This window comes from Amblyomma americanum, chromosome 6, assembly GCF_052857255.1.
Source record: "Amblyomma americanum isolate KBUSLIRL-KWMA chromosome 6, ASM5285725v1, whole genome shotgun sequence".
Lineage (NCBI taxonomy): Eukaryota > Metazoa > Arthropoda > Arachnida > Ixodida > Ixodidae > Amblyomma > Amblyomma americanum.
The window spans coordinates 135,949,880-135,970,693 of record NC_135502.1 but is presented as its reverse complement, the minus strand read 5'-3'; positions in this window follow the sequence as shown (position 1 = coordinate 135,970,693).

Sequence of the window (20,814 nt, the reverse complement as noted above, 5' to 3'; positions counted from 1 at the left end):
ATGTCATGGCCCGTTTAAAACTATATAAAGAGGATATAGTTGAAGACGTGCCGTTTTCTGACTACAAGGGCTTGGATGTGTGTCATGACTTGTTTCTTTTTATCAGGCCTACTTGTCCACTGCCATGAAACTCAGACTTTTGAAAAGTCGTTCGTCGAATGAGAGAGAGTCTACACGGTTACAATGGAAATGTTAGTTAGAAAGAACTCATTGCTGGCCAGAGAGTGATATTTTTCAAATAACTAGCCTGAAGTTCAAAACCTGCAGAAGGAACTTTGTAACTTCATTCCTTACATAAAATCCCAGTATTTATTTGTCGCTTTCAGCAAACGCGGGTCTGCTTTATAGCACTACTTTTCACTACCTTGAGTATAAATTGTGCAGTACAGACCCACCATAAAACTACGGATGTAGTATACAAATTCCTTATAATCAACTACTTTGGCATTGGAGCATGCACAGCATTGTCCTAAAGTCAGATTCTTTACAATTTCAACTGGTTCATATAAAGGCTGTTCTGGCAAATAGCATTTAGCAAAACTATCTTCTTCTAAGTGCTCCCAACCGTAACTTTAGTTCACTCAGGAACATGTATATTGACCATATTTCTTAGAGGCATGATTGCTTATATTACCTCTTGTTAGCTCACAATATATAGTTTTTGCCTCCAGCATCACTGCCGCCATCATATGTTAGGTTTAGGCTTAAGGGGGTTTAACGTGCCAAAGTGACTCAGGCCATGAGAGACGCCGTCGCGAAGGGCTCCGGAAATTACGACCATTTAGGGTTCTTCAACGTGCACTGACAGCACACAGTACGCGGGCTTCTAGAATTTCGCCTCCATCGAAATTCGACCGCCGCAGCCGGGATCGAACCCGCGTCTTTCGGGCCAGCAGCCGAGCGCCGTAACCACTCAGCCACCGCGGCGGCCATATGTTAAATGCAGTAGTAGAGTGCTCGCTATTAGTTTAAACCACAACTTATCATGGAGATGTGCACTCTTTGTTGTGTTGCATGAAGTATACTTATGCATGAAACAATTTATTTCAGCTGCACTTCACATTATTCAAATTACACCACAATGAAGGCTGCAACACAACATTGCTCACTATCTGTTCTTTCGCAGCGCACAATAGGCCATAACTGCACATAACAGGTAAGATATGAAGAAAAAACCTGGATGTATGTGTTCCGCACGTGTAATTTGTGTACTACCAACGCTATAATATGATTAACTGATGTCGTGTAAAAGAGACCGCAGAAGTAATTTTTTTATACATAGTGCCGCATGTTTCTTTCAAGTTTTAAATTGGCCATTTAGCTCATGACTCCGTAACTGCTATATGAGCAGAAATTTTATAGGTCAATTTATTTCCAGTAATTTCACCTACACCTTTAATTTTCAAGCTCTCCAGTCCTGCTGCGACAGTTAAAGAATGTTCAGTATTCACATTGATCCAAGTTTTGTCCTCTGTGAGCCGATTTTGCATTTCTTTGCTTTTCCAATGCATTCTTGCTGCATGTGCCGATACTCTTAACTTCATTTTTACATTTTCAGTCTACAGCAAGCAGATACAAATCATAAAATCTATGTTAAGCGGACTTCGATGTCCTCTTCCGAGACTGTAATTGTGCTGCAAATGTACTGCCAGATTGTTCGCGTAGCACTTAAATTTGACATCTCTGAAATGATTGCTGCCGAGGTCTTCCTGTTAATGTTGTTCAGGTCACTGAATATTGACAGGCAAGCACCGGTGGCATGAATTGCGAGCAAAATAACATGGGACTTTGACATTAGCCTTTATACTTTACGCGGAGTGATGCAGTAGAGCAACATATTTTCAAATATCAAAATCCGGCTGGTTTGACAGAAGTGCAACAAACAGAAAGGAAAAGAATGGAGCATTTTCTGCTGCTGGTGGCAGCTTCGAAGTGAACATGGCTGCTCATGCTCTCTGAGAAAGATTCTTTCTATGGGCTCTTGTTTCAGCGCCACAGCTCCTGTGATCTCGAATGGAGGTCCTAGCATGCTGTTCCAGCCTGCGAAGCTGCTGCTACTCTCCTCAGCCACTTTTTTATTGGTCGTCATCATGGAGGAATGCACGCGCTTATGGACACATTGATGTTGGTGATGTTGAAATTTTATTACGCAAGGGCATCTGTGGCCAAAGAGCGCCATGGCGCAGTTTATTTTCTTCTACTCAAGGTGGTGCCAGCGATCCATTTCCTAAGCATTTCGCCCTAAATAAGCCGAGCACCAGACCAGGGAAAAGCTTGTAGCCATTGTATCACCGGTGGATAACCGGTGGGACTAGGAATCGAACCCCACACTTTCCGCATCCGAGGCGGATGTTCAAACCACTAAGCCACCCCTGTGGTCCCCACACTGATGTTGCTTACAGTAGGCGCTCTTAAAGCCTCTCTAAGTTTGTTAAATTCATTTTAGAGAACCATTCGCCTTCCAAGTACCATTTGATCTTTATAGCGAAACCGAAGTTCACATAGCTCGACAAACGTGCTGCATACAGGCCAGCAGAATGGTTGCATGTACAACAGGGGACAAAAGTTTCCGGGACGCGAATTCTAGGAAAAACGTTTACTGTACCTCAAAGTCGCTACTCTGTCACCTGATATTGCATGAGGACATTAAAGGATTAAATACTCCTTCTCTTCACATTATCAGGCGATTAGGTAGCGAGGTGGAGCTGCAATGAACGTTTTTGCTAAAACTCGCGTCCCGGAAACTTGTGTCCGCAGTAGTACATGCTTCATTTGGAAAACAAAATGAAGCAGAGGCTGACCATCATGGTACATTATACCCTGATTACGAATAATTATCAAGATGGGCAGAGGGTCATTTAATTGAACGCTTGCATGTTACAGTCGTACAATCTAAAGCGAGTAATACTGCAAACTCTTCAAGCTGCGTTTATGCTTAGAGAAAATAAATCATGAAAAAAGTGCAGCTTTAATTATGGTGCACCTTGTATGGTGCACCATAACTAAAGTTCTAGAGGGCCGCGTACTGTGTGATGTGTGTGCACGTTAAAGAACCGCAGGTGGTCGAAATTTCTGGAGCCCTTCACTACGGCGTCCCTCGCTGCCTGAGTGGCTTTGGGATGTTAAACCTCCATAAACCAGAAATCAAACTTTATAACACCAAGATACCAATTCTTGGTTGAACTTATATGATTTTTTGTCACAATCAGAAATTTTGCTTCTTCGGAAAGCAAAAAGCCTCAGCTGATTCTGAACAGCTCGAGCAGGGGTGTAGCAAATTTCATTTTGTCATCGCTTAGTTTACATTTACTTCAGGACAATGACCTCTTCCAGTGATCTCTATGTATGTGTGTCTGCTATCAGCTGCATGCCACACTATCCTAAGAAATCTCCCATTTTTATCTGGCGTGCTTATTACCAGCTGTCTGCTGGTGTATTTTTCTTCAGTTCAAATTCGTTTTGTTGGGATAAATGTGTACAAGCTCTTTCTAGACTTGGTACTCGGCTTGTCTCGAATAAAATGATGGAAAATGGGTCTCTGACCTCACCTTGAGTAGTCGAAATTACCTTGTGTCAGGGCGCTTTTTCTACAGATGGCCTTGTGCCATTAAACCCCATCGTCAACTTCATTCTGTTGCCCTAAGGGACCTGTGGCGATTCATTCTCTTCCTCATATGCCCTGCCCAGGTCCGTTTTCTTCTTTTAATTTGTGCAAGAATATTGACAACTAGGGCTTGTTCTAAAATCAGTGTTGCCACAGTGTAGTGTTGCTGCTAACATTGTCTGCTCTGAGGCCTACTACTCTTCCTGAATTTAATTTCAAGCCTCTTCGTTAGAATCCAAGTTTCAGGATGTGGCTTTCCTTTTCAGCAATATCAGTATGCTGCTCTAAAACACAAAAAGGCGCACCGAGTTCCCCTGAAGGACATTCTGAATCTCCTGATAATTTCTTTCTCATGCTCTAGCTCTCCAAATTCTACTTGGCTTGCATAGGGCTTCCTTACCACTTTTGACGTTCCTCTACTCATAATAGGCTGTTGGTCAATTCCGAGACTATTGGAGTTCCACTTGTGGTTTCTGCTTACTATTTTTTGTGCCCGCATTTCTTTCTCTGCGTTGGTTCTCAAGCATACATTGCAATTCATCCTTGTAAATACTTAACGGAACCATCAACAATTCGGAGCTTACTTGCTGTCTGTCTCCCACTACTTAAATGTGGCTCCTACGTACTCTCATTGCTTGTTGCTGCTTTTGGGTTTCCTCCATGATTTTCTCTTTGCTCAATCCTGCCCTTGCTGTATTTTCTTCTGCCGCTTAGGTTCCAATTATTGGCTAGGTAAATGGTTATGCTACTTCTATGTTTACTGTGAGCTTTGAGAGCTTCGTGCTTCGTTGTTTTTTTTATAAGCACCTTTGTCTTCTCGAGGTTTATTGGTGGTCCGAATAGATCGCACAACTATCGTTTACGTATAGATGATGACAACAAAGCCTAACGCGTCCCACCGTTGCCATTCGAGCCCCCCATGTACTTGCTTTGTTACACTGGGAACAAAAAAGTAGCCGCGATGAGGCGCACTTTTTATTAGAATAGTGGCAAAGGTTAACGGTTACTTCGCAGTGAAGCGCTCACGCCTGTCGCGCATGAGCATTTAGATGGCTTTTAAATACTACTATCAAGGATTTAGCTGCTGCAGCTTCAGAGGTCTACTGTGTTGGATTTCAGATCATCGCCTTGCACTGTCACCGAAGCCTTTTGTGCGTCAGTCATACCACTATGCTGCTGTATTTCTGTCTGGTGTGAAAAATATTTTCGGTGTTATGTAACATGCACGGGTTCATGGGAAAGAAAATATTTTGTGCCGCTTCAACCGGACAATGCTGCAAAATGAACAAATGCACAAGTACATGCTGCTAAAGCATTGGCTTCTGTAACGAAGTGTGAGAATACTATTTTTGCAGAGAGTGTTGCATTCCAGCGTTTAAATTCTTTTTGATAACAATTTATTTGACGATAGATTTCGTGAACTACAGCTCCTATTCATTGCTTGGTTAGAGAAAGCGTTTATTGTAAGTAAGCAATAAACGTCGCTATTTTCTATTACTCAAGTATGAGCATCAGCATGCCTCATGATTTTAGTCTTGAATGAGTGAAGGTTCTTTCAGAGGATTGCCTTCTTTTATTGCAAGCATGGGATGGCGAGAGCAGAGGAAGTGAACATATATTACAACCAAGTCCCGATTGTGGATGCGTTGTTCTAGGAGCCTAATACGCCAAGGCGGCTTTAAAGCGAATGCGTTAGGCGCTGGAATGATTAGTTATGGTTTGCATCACAATTTAATTTGTACGAATTCGCAACTTAACCTGAGAAGCTTATTCAGGTCCTTGGCTACAAGGGAATTTGCTCGAGTATTTGGTAGCCGGTAACGGAAGGCGCTGCGCTGCAGTTGCGGGGCTGTGACTGGACGCTGCTAATTAGAATCTTTTTATACCCACAGACGTGCCATTGAGCTATGTATCATTTACTCAACTGAGCTGTAAAATGCGAGTTTCGCGTGTTTCCTTAGCACCAAGCTAATACATCCAACTTGCGCCACAGCTTTAGACTGAGAAGTCAGTGCAGGTATTGACGGTAAATACGTTTTCAAGACTGTCAGTTCAGAAATATATGTCAAGGGTGAGCTTTGCAACTCCAAACTGGGCACCAAAGCTTGGTTGGCTTAATCTAAGTTTTCCAAGTGCTAATTGAATATATGAATGAATGAATGTTTATTGATAAGAAATGTGAAAGTATCCGGTACAAGAAAAAGTGGCCAATTTCATTCGTTCCCTTATAACTCATGAACCGCCGATATCCATGTACAGCGGCCTTCATTCGGCAGAGAATGCTGCCCAAATGCTTGTGTGGCAAGTCGCTCCCATTGCGCCCCCACTGCCACCCAAAGGTTCTCAACTGGTCCTCTGTTTAGTTGCTGGCGGGAGAGTGCTGTACTTCGTAGCCCCCAGATAATTTGTTATATTCATGTCTGCATAATGGGGAGGCAATTCAAGCATGGGGCGGGCTTATCTCAATTGCAAGTTAACCAACATCCCTGCAGCTTCAACGCCGCTTCCACTCCTTTACATTGTTTCCGTTCTGGCGTGAGAAAACTGCAGTAAGCTTCACAAAAAACGCCATGCTCTTGTAACGTATGCATATAGTGCATATCTTGAGAAGTGGGAAACAGCGAAAAAAAAACGAAGGCAGGAAGAAGGTAACGCGAATTTCCGCTTCTTCGTTATTCCCGTACTCGTTTCCTTTCTTTTTGCGCTATTTCCGCGTAAATGCTATACGCGACCTAGCCCGACTGCATGTTTATTACTGCGAATAGTGCAGCATGCGCAGCCACCATTCGCATGTAGAAAAACAACTAGCCTGGTGTGTTTTACGGTTCGCTAGTGCGGTGACGATGCTCTCACCGGGTGCTGAAAGTAAACTCATCGGTAAATATCACCAGTCTTCAGACCACGTCGCGTTTTCCGGCTCAAATAAAAACCTTTTCCGCGTATTGACACTTGAACGCAAAGGCTTCCGTAAGGGAGTGCGGCTGCCGAGTCCAGCTTCACGAACTCATTAGCGCACTAGTCGTGTATGGTTGGTATTTGGGAGGGGGCTTCAGCACCATCGCAGGCCACCAGTGTCAGGAATTTCGCTTCAACGCCACCAGAGTTGGAGACGGAGGGGCCCTGTAGTAGGCTGAATCTTTGAGCCCCGCAGGTCCTGTCTCCGAAGGACGTTGTCGGACTCCGTTAAGGAGGGAAAGAGTACTGGAGGTTTATATGCATTTTGCAAGCATGAGAATAAAAAGTGGGGATTCCTTCAAATGCCCTCGCTGTTGAGTTTTATATCGTTCGTCGTCCCTAGACGCCCTCGCCGGGGTGGGAGTGGCCAGAAACTTTCACTTGTTCGCACAAGATCACTCCACCGCAGATAGACACGCCTCCGTCTCATGTTGGACATGGGGGAGAGGATAATGCCGTCGGGTTCACGTCGATTGCGGAAGGTGATGTTATCTGGCCAGTCGAAGGATCCCACGCGCTGCTGACAGCTGTTCATCCCTAGATGACAGCCGACCCTGAAGGCCGGAACGCAAGGTCGCGTAGAGGGGCCGAAAGTGGTCGTTCGTCCTACGATGACTGTTATGGTTGGGAACGATGCCCGCCAGCCCGCCGCGGTGCCACAAAGGCGAAGAGCCATCGGAAAGGAGTCCCTTTTGTGCCTGACATAGCCACGGCGATTGGGGAAGATAACAGCCGCTTGCTTGCTGCGGCAGCGTCCTTCAGGACGAAGCTTGCTAATTGGTGAACATTGCGAAGCTTGCTAATTGGAACCAGCTGACACCTGGGTCCATTCCGCGTGGTCCTTGACGGCATGCCTGGGAGCGATCACCATCGTGTTGCTCGGAGCCACCCAATAGAAGCATAAGTGTTGGCTGCCAGCAGACGAGACTTGCTGTCGCAGTTGCTAATCCAGACTGGCTGTCGCCGTTCGTCATAATGGGCAAGTTGAGCTCAATTCGGGTTTCGTTAGATGTCAAGTTTGGGATGACCACTCCTGCAGCCACTATTATTCGGCCCTACTGACCTTCATTCGTGGTCCTTTGTCTCCTTCCGCGCTGAAGTATGGAGGCGGCCGACGTCGTCTTGATACGCTTGTATGATCCTGTTGATTTTGGACAGAGGTCGACTTGTCAGATTCTGAAGTTCTCTTTGTGACGTGCCTTGATGTAAAAGTGTGATAATCTTCAGCCTTTCGTCCTATTTAACGGAAGCCACTCCGCGCTCCGTCTCGGTGATAAGCTTGCTTTGCCATTCAATGTCAGCGCCCCGTCTTTCCTCACTTTTTGAACAAATGCATGCAATAGTGCTTAAATGTAAAATTTTGCATGATTTATACAGGATGGCAGCAGACGGTATTTTTGTGCGGAGGGACGCGCAAGGTGTGAGAACTTTCACTTTAATTTTATATACACTATTCAGTCTTAATTGCCATCATCAAAATAAAACCTCAACCTCACCCCGAATTGCAGGAAGAAATTGTGTCACTGGTTAAAATCCCTGCCTTTCCCTCCTCCTCTTTATATGTCTATCTAAATTCTGCCAAATAATCGTGATGCACAAAATTACACACATCGCGCCATAGCGGCCATCCTTTGCACGCTGATAATTGAGCGCATTCGGCAACCGATGCTTCGCAATTGCACAGCGTGATAACGCGCTCATCAAAAGAGAGAAAACCGCAACGCAACCGCGCTCGCCCGGACATATCACATGGCGAGCACCGGTATCAGAGCGACGCAGCTAGCGTCATGCAGTCCCTAAACACCGATTGCCTTATTACGGCAAGTCGTGCGATATCTGCACATAGGACGGCTTGGGACAGAGCCACACACCCAACGCACAGGTCAGCCGCTTATCGCGGAAGCTGCTAGACGGCTCGCGCTGCACCATAATTAACTAAAAGCCAAGCGTTCCCAATGTTCGCGTTTCATTCCTGCCCGATAGAAAATTCTTTTGCGCACGTTTTGAATTATGGTCTTTTTAAACCACTATACAGGGCGTTTCAAGTAACATGAACCAAGAACTTAACAAACCGGCTCGCCGCTGCTCGGCGATACTAACGGCTTAGTGTTTATCGTCGTGTGGCGCTCCTCAGGGCATTTTTTAAATTCTGCTTCATAAGCAAATTAGCTAAAATTATTTAAATAAATTTTATGTTATTGGTTTTCAGGTCACTTGCATTTCCTTAATCTCTTGAGGGGGTTAAGAAAGAACAGACGCTTTTATTGCAGCCATGTGTTTCTTTCCAACATTTCAAGAAAACCTGCTCACGGCCTACCATATTCCAGCACTCCCAACACGTTTTGAAGGAACGAAGCTTGCGCGCTGACCGTGCCCAAGTGAGCGGCCGCCGCTGACCTTGACGGGCTGATAATTGATAAAAAAAAAACTGAGGCTACCTTTACATTAAGAGGCAACTTCGCTACTTTCCCATCCGTTTTTTGCCTTTTTGAAGACACAGTAGATGCTCCGTCTGAAATTTCTGAGGATGGCCTCCTTATCACTTATCGGAGATCACTACGCGCGCTTTCCCTATTCAGGAAAAATGGGCTGACAGGCTTTCAAGGCCATGATAAGAGTGGCGTCAGACGCTCACCTCGAGACGGGGAGCGCGCAGGCTTCGTTCACTCAGGACATGCTTTGCAGCGCCCCCAAGGCTGTAGCGTAAGACAGCAATCACTGGTTTTAATGCGAAAGGTTTACTTGCCGCGAACTTGCGATTTCGCCATGGCCGCAATCTGAGGAGGCACATGACGTCAAGCCGCGCTCATCGGCGGGGGTTTGGGTGTCCACCGAGATATGGGAGACGGTTACTGTGCTTTGCGCGCTCGCCGCCCCATCTGGTATGACGTCACACCCCCCGGCCTCGCCGCCGCAGCCGTTTGGTATGATGTCGCACCGCGTTCCTCGTCGTTGCGCTCGCCTCCGCTCGCTTCGCCAACTGCGTCGCATGCCTGATAACATGTCGGAGGAATGAAAAGCAGAGCTCGCGTGCGCCGCAACCAAAGTTATGTCGCCTTTAATGCGACAACATACCTAGAGAACAAGACTATCCTGGACTTGCAATGAAGATTAACCAATGCTAACCATGCTATGTCTTAGCTTTAGCTACGTATATCGTGGCACAGCCGAGCTAAGTCACCTCCAATTTTTTTTCATGTTTCGCAGGATTTCTTCATATGTTGGGAAAAAGGGCCACGTAGAATATAAGCTGCTACAAAAAAATGCATCGGTTCTTTCGTAACCCGTTTATAACTTAACGAAACGCACTTGACTCTAAAATGAATACTGATTTTTTTCATAAATAATCTAATATAACCAATTAATCAAAAGCAATTTAAAAAAATACTCCGAGGAGCTGCAAATGACGAGAGCCACATGCGCTTGTTTCACTCAACTACTGTGCAACGTTTTTTAAATCGTTGATTCAGGTTGCCTGGAATGACCTCTATGTTTTACAGCTACAAATAATTTGAAAATCATGAGGTACAGTGAGCTCTCCTTACGTGCTGAATGGCAAAAGCTGTGCTCGGTCCGCCATCTGAATTAGTGTCGTGGAGTATCGCAATCGCGCAAGCTGGCGTCCGCTGGATGTATGGATGGATGGATGGCTACGGATGAACCCTTTAAATTGGGCAGGGGTTCAAGCCAGTTAGCCGAGACTTGTAGAATTTTAGTCTTGTCTTGCTTTTAGCCACCAATCAGATAACCTTCGCTTGGTTAGTTCTACCCATTTAAAATCTTCTTTCCCTTCATTGTCCTCAAACCCCAATGCCTTGGATAAAACAGCCTCGCTGCTTTCCACTGTAGCGTGAAGCCCTTTACAGAAAAGTATCAAGTGTTCAGTCGCTTCCTCCTCCTCTGCGCACGCAACGCACAACGTGTCTATCTCGTGGTACCTGACTCTATATTTCTTAGTCCGCAAAACTGCCGCCCAGGCCTCAAATCACAAAGGGCCTCCCCTACAATCATCATGGATATTTTCTTCGCCAATTTCTTGCTTAAAGATCCTGTATGTTTCTTGCTTAAAGATCCCGTATGTGCGTTACTACGCACGTGCCATCTGCTGGGCAAGCGTCGTACGTTGCGAGAGGGGTTTTATTGGGTACCGCATGAAGCATTACAACGCGCCAAGCAAAAGATAAATTGACCGGAAGTGCACGCTTGTCTTCAGTTAATAGCGACTTCTTTAAATTATTTGATGATATTTACTGATGCACGCCTCAGCACAGTTTTGAAGATACTTTGCATGACAACTCTCCATTCATTAGAAGAGCCTTTATTCAGTTTTCAAGGTCCAACTTCCGCACGCCAACCTTACCATTCAAAAGGTGGCTTTGTGAAAAATAGACTTTTGTGCCATGGTCTTTGAACTGTCGCTTTGTCAGCAGCCAGAAACTAATCATCACTGCCTTCGATTTAGTTGTGATGCCGTTTTTTTTTTTGGGGGGGGGGGGAGCATTCTTCAACGGGCTGTCAAAAAGGACATTGATATTACGTCCTATAATATCAAATTTTTGCCAACAATGGAACGTTTTAAGGTTATATATGATCTTTTAGTGCTCATAGGAATGTTTGAGTTTAGTTGAGTTGAGTTTAATGGCGCATAAGCGGCTAAGGCTATCATGCGCCAAGCTCAAGGTATAAAAAATTGCGTTCTGTATAATTTTACGAAGATACAAAAAATATGGCGGTGTAGAATGCCTAAAAGGTTGTACCCTTCTGCCCAGTATTGAGAGCAACACAAGATATTAAAGGTTTCAAAGGAGGCTGGGTATCCTCATCAGCCGTCCTTGGCTGGGCAAGGACTAGAGGCCACCAACCAATCAAAATAAGAAACCTCAGACCTTTTCTCTAGAATGCGAAAGTTGCTGAGGTGCATCAGGCAAAGTACTGGGTCACGTTTTACATATTTTTAAGAACACCAGCTTCTGTTAAAAACCTGAAAACGCAGGACATGTCCACAATTGCGTTTTCACCTAAAAGTAGTGATGAATGAAAAGGGATGTGTTGGTTATAAAACAGAGAGAAGCACTTTTTCCGTAGCTTTTCTAGTTTCGAACATGAAATTAAAATGTGACGGACTGTAAGTTCATCTCCACATATACAAACTGGCTTGTCTTCTTTTGTTAGCAGGAAGTGTGGCCTATACGGAGGCGGCAGATAATGACTTCGTTGAAACGTTTCTAATGAACACATGACTTCCATTCACCGAGCACTGGTGTTATATGTGTAGCTTGTAATTTACTTCGCTGTACCAAGAGGACTGCCAAATTATCCTTGCTTTACATTGTAGTAATTTAATGCAATATTTATGGGGCACATTTGCACTCTTTATTAGCTTGCCACAAGCTTGAGCAGCACACAAATCTGCTCTTTCATTGCCCTTTATGCCGACGTGACTTGGTACCCAACAGAGTCTTGTTTTTTCCTTGATCTAGGCCTGTTGTAATGTAATGTTTCAGGTCGCCAAGCAGCGGAGTTATTGCATTTCTGGAATGAATGGCTGTAAGCACAATTAGCGAGTCTGAGTAAATAATACTGTTGGCGAGGTTCTCATTTAATATTTTTTCTATGGCTACACAGATAGCGTAACATTCCGCAGTGAAGATTGAAGCACCACTGTGGAAGTCTTACTATTTTATTACAATTTCCGTGTACCGCGGCACATTCAACGTAAGCGTCTGTTTTTGAACCGTATGTTTAAAAAGCTGCGTAATTAGTGCATTTTTGTTTAATTGTGAGGAATTCTTGTTTGATATGTTCTTGCGGAATTTGTTTTTTACGGAAGTCTGTCACAGTGAGATCACAGATCACCCGAAAGTTGTACCATTTGGGAATTAAGTGGACCTCGTCTTCGAGAAGTGCTTGGCAATATGTCTAGTACGCCAAGGTTCATACATATGCCTTCGAATCGTAAAAGCAGTGGACGGGTAGCTTGCGGTTTAATGTTAAAGAGTACTCTGGATGGGTACTCTAGCGTTGGGGTAACAAATATGTTTGTGCAGTGAACGAACTTTTAGAATGTACGAGCATATGAGCATGGCTCTTCTGTCTGTAAGTGACGGCTTGTTGGTTTAAACATAAAGGCTGCTTATAGCTGACGTCCTGTAAGCACCTGATGAAAGGCGTACACCTGAATTGTGCACTGGGTCGAGTCGTTTCAAAAGCGATGGCCTAGCTGAACCGTATACTATACTGCATAGTCTAAGCAGGATCGTATCACAGGGCGGTAGATTTTTAGGAGGCTTTCCCTGCCAGAACCCCAGTGTTTATGTGAAAGGACTTTGAGTATATTCAGTGATCGGGAAGTTTTCTTTTTTAATGCATTAATATGAGGCAGGAAAGTGAGTTTTTAGTCAAATGTTTTACCTAAAAATTTGTGCTCATGTTTTACGGGCAAATCGGCGTCGTTCAAATGTAGGGTCGGATCTGCCTGTAATCCTCGTTTTAGTGAGAAAAGAATTGCCATTGATTTTTGTGGGGAAAACCGGAAAACATTTTTATCCGCCCATGCTGCTAGTTTATTTATTGTCAATTGTATTTGTCTTTCACATGTTGATACATTGGATTTTGTAGAAGCTATTTGAAGGTCGTCTACATAGACCAAGTACATAACGGACCTTATGATTATTTTGGTAAGAGAGTTCATTTTCACAACGAAGAGAGTTGTGCTTAAAACGCAACCGTGAGGTACTTCGTTTTCCTGAATGAAATTTCTCGAAACGGTTGTACCCAGGCGGACATGAAATGAGCGATTAGATAAGAAGTCCTTTAGGCAGTTCAACATTCTTCCTCGGATGCCAAGCTCGCCAAGGTCTTGAAGATGCCCGAACCGCCAGGCCCTCTCGTATGCCCTCTCTAAATAACAAAATACAGCGAGACAGTGTTGCTTATGAATGAAAGCTTCTCGAACAGTATTTTCAAGACGGACTAGGTGATCTGTAGTGCAGCGCCCCTTTTTAAAACCACCCTGATGGGCATCAAGAAGTTCACAGGATTCATGGAAAAACGTTACTTATATTCAGGACACTTTCGAAGGATTTTGAAAGGCAACTAATCAGGACTATTGGTCTGTAACTACTAGGGGAGGTTGGGGGATTTTCAGGTTTATGGAACGGTACAATATTAGCTTTTTACAGGCTTCGGGTATTTTCTCTGATACCCATATTTGTTAATGAATCTTAAAAGAGCCTCTACAGTAGGCTCGGAAAGATGGGCCAGCATTTTATAGTGTATTTGGTCGGGTACTGGAGCAGTTTTCTTACCGGCAGACAATACAGTGTTGATTTCTTGGAGTGTAATAAGGGTATTATTTTTTTCGTTAGCACCTCCACTTGCTGGGAGCCTTTGTTTTTTGGCTATATTTCTGTATTTAAGAAATGACTGCGTATAGTGTGCTGAACCGGAAACTACAGTGAAGTGCTCTCCAGTATGTATGCCTGTTCCTCTAAACTCGTTTGTGTGCCGGGTGTTGTGAGAAGAGTAATTGTGAAAGGTGAGTAGCGGCCATTTAATTTTCGAACTTGCTCCCACATTTTTTTGATGTCGCTGAGCTGTTTATAGAAGAGAAATAAGTTTGCCATGATGATTTCTCGGCCTTGCGCCGGATACGCCTCGGATGTGCTATCGTCTTTTTGAAGAAAATGAGGTTCACATGAGTTGGGTATCTGCAAAAGACTCCCCAGACTTTGTTCTGTAGTTTTTTTGCCTCCTTTCATTCTCGTGTGTACCAAATTTAGTGGTTTTGGCGCACCACTCCTGAGGATTTAGGAATTGATACTTGTGCAGCAAAAAGAATGCATGCTGTGAACATACCATTTATCTCATCTATGCTGTGGTTTTCTAAAATTATATTCTGTATACTTGCTTTTTCTTGAAACAATGCTCAATCAGCTAAATGTAGTTTCCAACGCTGCGGTTTTGCGGAAATAATTGTTGGCGAGGATGACAGACCTATTATAACAGGGAGATGATCGCTTCCAAATGGATTGTCTAAAACACTCCAGTTAAAATCACTAAAAAGAGACGGTGAACTAAACGACAAATCTAAAACACTCATTCTTCCTGAGGATGGGGAACAGTATGTGGATTTACCCGTGTTCAGCAAACAGACATTAGTGTGTAGAATAAAATCGACGATGAGCTGCCTTCTAGCGTCCGTTTTCTCGCTTCCCCAAAAACGAGAATGTGCATTAAAGTCGCCAACTACCAGATATGGCTCAAGTAGCTGCTTTAAAAGACTCTCTATGTCAAGGAGTGTTAATTTAAACTCTAGCTCAATATATACAGAGCACACTGTAATCGTTTTATGAGCAAGCAGAGTAGCTGCTACAGCCTCAAGTCTTGTTTTTAGTTTAAGCTCATTAGCCGGGACACCGTTTTTCACTATAATTGCCACACCTCCTGACAGCCTGCTCGCCTGTTCTCTGTCGCGGCGAAAAACAGCATAATTCTTAAGAAAATTATTGTTTGAGGCCCTAAATATGTCTTTTGTAGACTTAACACAACAGGAGCGTGTGCTCCAAGGATATCTTTTAAGTCACTGTAGTTATTCATAAGTCCACTACAGTTCCATTGCATTATGAAAGCCATCTTCATTTTGTTTTCCTATGTAGTTAAAACTAGATTAAGTTATTTATGGCCCCTTGATTCGGGGCCTGTCTTTTTTTACCGATCCAGAGAGCTCCGCGGACCACCTGACGTGGATGGCATGGGGCTGCCCTGGTTCGTGTCCATGCCCTCTGCAGAGGCGCTGGACGACCCTGCGGAGGGCACGTGGCCTTAAAGTTGGACCTCGACCTTTGGGAGGAGGTCTTGGAGGTCTCGGAGACGGAGGTCTGCGAGACCTCTTTTTGAGTTGGCGGGGTAGTGTTACCTACTCCACCTGGGGGCGCGGATGGCCCCATCATAGGTTAACTGCGAGTGGCCTGGGCAGCTGCCGAAGCTTGTTGTGGTGCGCCGCGCCCACGCACCGCATCGGCAAAGTTTGTTTTTGCTGTGAAGGAGAACGCGCTTGTTTGTGTGCTTCGCCTTCTTACTTGTTTGAACGAAATGTTTTCAGGAGTTTTGAGTGTGATTATTGCTTTTTCTTTCTTCCAGGATGAACACGCCCTGGAGTATGCAGCATGGTCTCCCTCGCAGTTTGCGCAGCGTGGGCGCCATCGCAGTCATCAGAAGAGTGATTTTTGAAGCACATTTTGCGCAAGTTTTACGACCGCGGCAACTTTCTGAGCCGTGGCCGAACCTTTGATAGTAAAATCATCGTCGAGGGTTAGGTATGTAGGGTCTCATATTTATTTTTAGATAACCCACTTCAATTGAGTCTGGGAGAGTACTATGAGCAAATAAGGGTCATGACTATGTGCTTTGTTGGGATTTCTTTGCCTTCTTTTCTTATTTTTATCCTGTGGACATCGACGACGTTTTGTTCAGCAAGCCCTTCTTTGAATTCTTGCTCAGTGAGATGCAGGAAATCATTCTCTGAAATTACACTCCGGACTGTATTGAGGGATCGGTGGGCAGATATGGATACAGGGATGTCACCCATGGCCACAAAGTTGGAAAGTTTTGAGTGTTGGATGCTATCTCGGAGTTCCAGTTAGAGATCTCTACTGGCCATTTTTGTACCTTGTAGCCAAAGCCCAAGGCACCCGTCAAACATTTTTCTACAATGAATGGGGAGATTACTCTAGAATATTTGTCACTTTGCTCACTATGATTCACATGAAACTTAGGAAAACTTTGTTTCGTTTTTTCTTGAAATTTTTAGTTACTTCGGTCCACCCTCTCTTCTGAGGGCGATCAGTTGCTCAGAGAAGGTTTGCCATAGGAGAAGTGTGTTTTTCGGCTACGGTGCCAGCCACCAACAATGGAGCCCAACTTGGGGACGGGACAGGAACTTGCGAACAAGTCCTACCCATGCCAGCTGTACACCCGAACTATAACCCAATATGACGCAACTCAGGGTGGTTGGCCACACAAGGTTAACCCTCGCCGCCAGGACCATAGGAATGCTTAGCCTATGGAAGAGCCGCATAAGAGATCGCTACGCAGAGCCGCCATGTTCATCGAAGACTATTCAGAGAGCAGTGTGCTGTGGTGCGGGCGGTATATGCTGCGCAGGGTCGACCTTCTGCCTGGTTGCCTCACCTGGACGGATGCGTGTTTCTCCCGGATATTTTTATGTGCAGGCAAAGCTTGAGCTGGTTCCTGGTGCGACAGTTGTTACGGTCAGAGAAGGCCAACCTGCCAAGAGTGTTCAAGCGACTGAGAGTCATCAATCGACAGATGCTTCAAAGGGCCGTCGACGTGGCTGCGGCGCCACGAATGCAGGTGGCGGCGTCAACGAGGGACACTCCCCCCCCCCCCCCGGTTGCGTGTGGAGTAAAATAGTCATCCGCTGCCTGAGAACGTTTCTAGGGGGCATGGTTCTCATTAGTTCACGACGCCGTAACCACCCGGAACATAACGGCGTCGTTTTCCCCTAAGGGTGGCGGGGGCGGCGGGCGGCGCGGGGCTGCAAGAGAGTCGGCAGACGCGGCTGTGTTTGACAAAGCTCACGAGGCCGGAATGTTTGTGCTTCGGAAACGACCTTGTCTTACCCTAATTGTCTTTCCTTATGTGGAACCATTTGTGCAAGTCCAGAGGAGGCCTTTCGTTCCCACGGAGCGCTGTGCAGTGCAGATGTCTGACCTTCGACGCCGATTCGGCCCCCATTCGGGCTTTTCATCACTGCGGCAGGGACAGCACGGACGGAGAAACGAAAGATGGATGCTTAACCGAGTTCACTGAAGTGGATATCGTAAACGACGGCTCAGCTTGCCCCTCGCTGTGGTTTGCGAATGGCGGTATGGCGCCATTGTGAGCGACTTGAGACATGCGCTGGCTTTGCCGCGCCCTTGGCCAGCGGGAGAGAAATTTCTACCTCGACACTGCTGCCCGGAAGAATATTCTTGAATCCCTGCCGTCTCACATTCGTCTCGCCGTCACGGTAAGTGATTTTGCGTCTTAATTATTGTTTTACAATAAAGACGTGAGCAGGCTTGTGTGGAGCGCTGGAGCTCTGTGCTGCGGAATGGAGCAAAACATTAGCGCAGTTTTCTTAACGACGCGCTGCTAGTGTGTGGGTTGCTTTATATGACTTTGCGCCAGCGCTTGAGCGCCTGCATTGTCAGTAAATCCCACTGCCTGCGTTATAAGTTCGCCTTCATTCCGCAAAGCACCGCACGAGCGCTCTGTACAAGTCTGCTTGTGTCTGCACTGAGGTACATCTTGCAAGCGGCTGTAGGTTTTAGGGACTTTTATTATAGTGCTCTCCGAAGCATTTTTTTCTCATTTTAGTTTGGATATGTGCAGCAATTTTGGCCATTCTTAATTCCACGCATGTTCGCGGAACGAGGTGTGCGGCATCGCTATTAACAAAAAAAAAATCAGGTTGCTTATAAAATGCCATGTTTACTCACAAAAAACATAATTTTGCTTATCGTGCGCGCCGCAGCAAATGAATGCGCTCAAAGATTCTGAAGCGCATACTTGTATTCCGTCACAGATTAGGCCGGCACATTTAAAATTCCAGTTTGATTATTTGTTGCTTTCAGGAAAATGCGCAATCTCTCTGTCACTGGAACACGAGTGAAGGCGAGAAAGCAACGGCTGTCAGTTCTTGCCTTATGTTCAGCGATTCGTTGCGGAATAACTTCGATGGGTGCAGAAAAAACGTGCTGTCACTATTTGTGAAAATACAACAGCTGCTTTATTTCAAAGCATCACATACTTCATTGCCTTCTTCACCTGACAGTATTAGTCAGTAAATGTAACGACATACATTTTATTCATAATAATTTCTTTGGTATCACATCTGACTGGACATTGCTCTATCCAGGTTCTACTTTTTGAAGAACTCCAAGGTTGCATCAGTTTAATCTACGAGCAGTACCAAACAGTTCAGAGTTAAGTCGCAAAGAAAGATGCCCCCTGCAACACTTGTAGGTATTTTTGTGCAAAGGATTGGTTGACACAGGCCGGAACTGAAATTCTTGTACGAAAAGTGCAGCTCAGTATTTATCTGAGTATCTGATGACTACCTTTTAGGCAGAGAATTTACTCAAATTTAGGCATTGATGTCACGAGCTTTAGCAAAGCTTGGGTTTTGTGATGATTTATTTTGAATGGGCCAGGCACAAGGCCCTGGTGTTTCGTTACCTTGCAAAGAGGCGTAATGCAAACAGTGACAGTAATGAGATGCTGACCCCCAAGGGATTTTCTTTAAATTTCAGGCGTAATTACTTGTGTAATTAAAAAAAGACAATAGTAGGAATAAGGAGTCAATGTAACTGCTGCGACAATGCTCACTTCTGAAAACTGAGTACTTTCATGACTAAACCAGATACAGCATACTGACAGGCTGCTATTTTGGGATTGGCATTTCTACTGTCTCATTTTCACGCGTGTTCACTACCACTCTTTTCAAATAACCAATAATCCAATGTTGAGACGGTTGTGGTTTCTTTACACTTGCACGAAACTATGGAGAGGCGATCACCATTATTTGCTTTTGCGACTGTGGTATTGTCATTTTATTGACCAATGGTAATGAGGTCTGGATACTGTGCAGCTATTCTTATTTTCAGTGGGAAAAGAGTGCTTTGTGTTGTAGTCTTCGATGGGATCCAGTCATTGTGCAGTGCTACTTCACTAGCTGTGTATAATAATGATATACACATTGAAAAACACCATACCAGTTTTGCATGTTTGAGTCTTCATTATACACACACACAAAAATATGATTCATGGGCAGTACTGATTGTTGCTTCCCAGGCTGTTGTGACATTCCGTGCATGCTACGAGGATCCACGTTCGACGGCGCGGCGTAGACGGAGACCCGTGACAGCGGCATCATCAATTACCCAGCCATGCCCTTTGAGTGACGACCAGAAAAACCGGACCCGCCGCCGCCCCGGGGAAACAGGCTTTATCCTCCCCAATTTCCGGGCCACTGGGACAACATTCTTTCCCTCCCCCCCCCTTTGTCGTGGGCTATCCCCGGGAAGGCACCCACAGCTTCCCAGAAGGGCCGTGACGGACACCTGTCATGGCGGACAGGCAGTACTCGCCAAGAATGTGGAAAGACAGGCGCTAGTGAATTAGCTCCGAAGAGAGAGCCTGTGTATACTCTCACTTGAGAGAGAGTGGTGGCGTTTTTGTTGTTTATTTAGTTTGTATTGTTAACAGACTCTGGGTTCGAGGCTAAGCCCAACCCAAGGGGGTTGTCCCCATCTCGCATGTTATTTTGGATTGGAGAATTGATGCTTTGGGCGGGCCACTGGAAATGACCGCCCTTAGTCCTTTGTTAATCAAGTGCTTAAAAGCACATGTAAACGGATGCAGTCCAGTCTGAGCTGGGGCTCCATGCTTAGCATGTAACGTGATGCTACTTAGGCACTAACCTGCCCGGTCGATGAGTAAAGTAGTGCAAAGTTTGTTCTGTTGTAAAATTATGCTCTGCTGTCATCATCCACAAGCTCGCCTCCTGTTCATCTTCCAAGCCGAACGACACTAGAGGAAGGGTTTGTGAACCATCCTCGAAGAAACGGACGACTATTGAAATTCTACTGCATCCACGCCCAGGACGACATCGTTAGCGAAGAGGGCCTTCAGCGCCGAAGCCCGACGGCGTGCAGCTTCTGCCAGCAACCGCTCGAGCCCAACTCCGGAGCCACTCCATCGCCCCCATGAAGTCGTCGGCACGTAAGCTCGGACGCCCCAGCCTCTGATGTATAACCTTAACCATGTGTAATTATTGAATATACCTGTTTGTTTAAACTGAGCCATACGGTGTCTCTTTGCCTCTCCGTCCCGTGTGGACCTGCGCATTATGGGGGTCATCACACTGGTGTCAGAAGTGGGGTCTCAAAAGCAAATGTCCTCTGAATGCTGTGACATTCATGACTTCAAAATTGTAATCAAAAGGGAATCACGGGACTGATTGTGGGACTCTTACCCCCATTTGAGAGGCTTGAGGCACTGGAGGGCTTGAAAAAAAAAATGACTGTATCTGAGGGAGCTCCCACTCCACAGCCGTCGCTCGGAGCAAGCATGCTGGCATTAGGAAGCGTCATTCCGACGTTTACGGGAGATAAGACAGGGGTTCCAATCTGCGATTTCTTTTCCATGCTAGAAGAGATTGGGAAAATGGGGGGATGGTCCGATGCTCA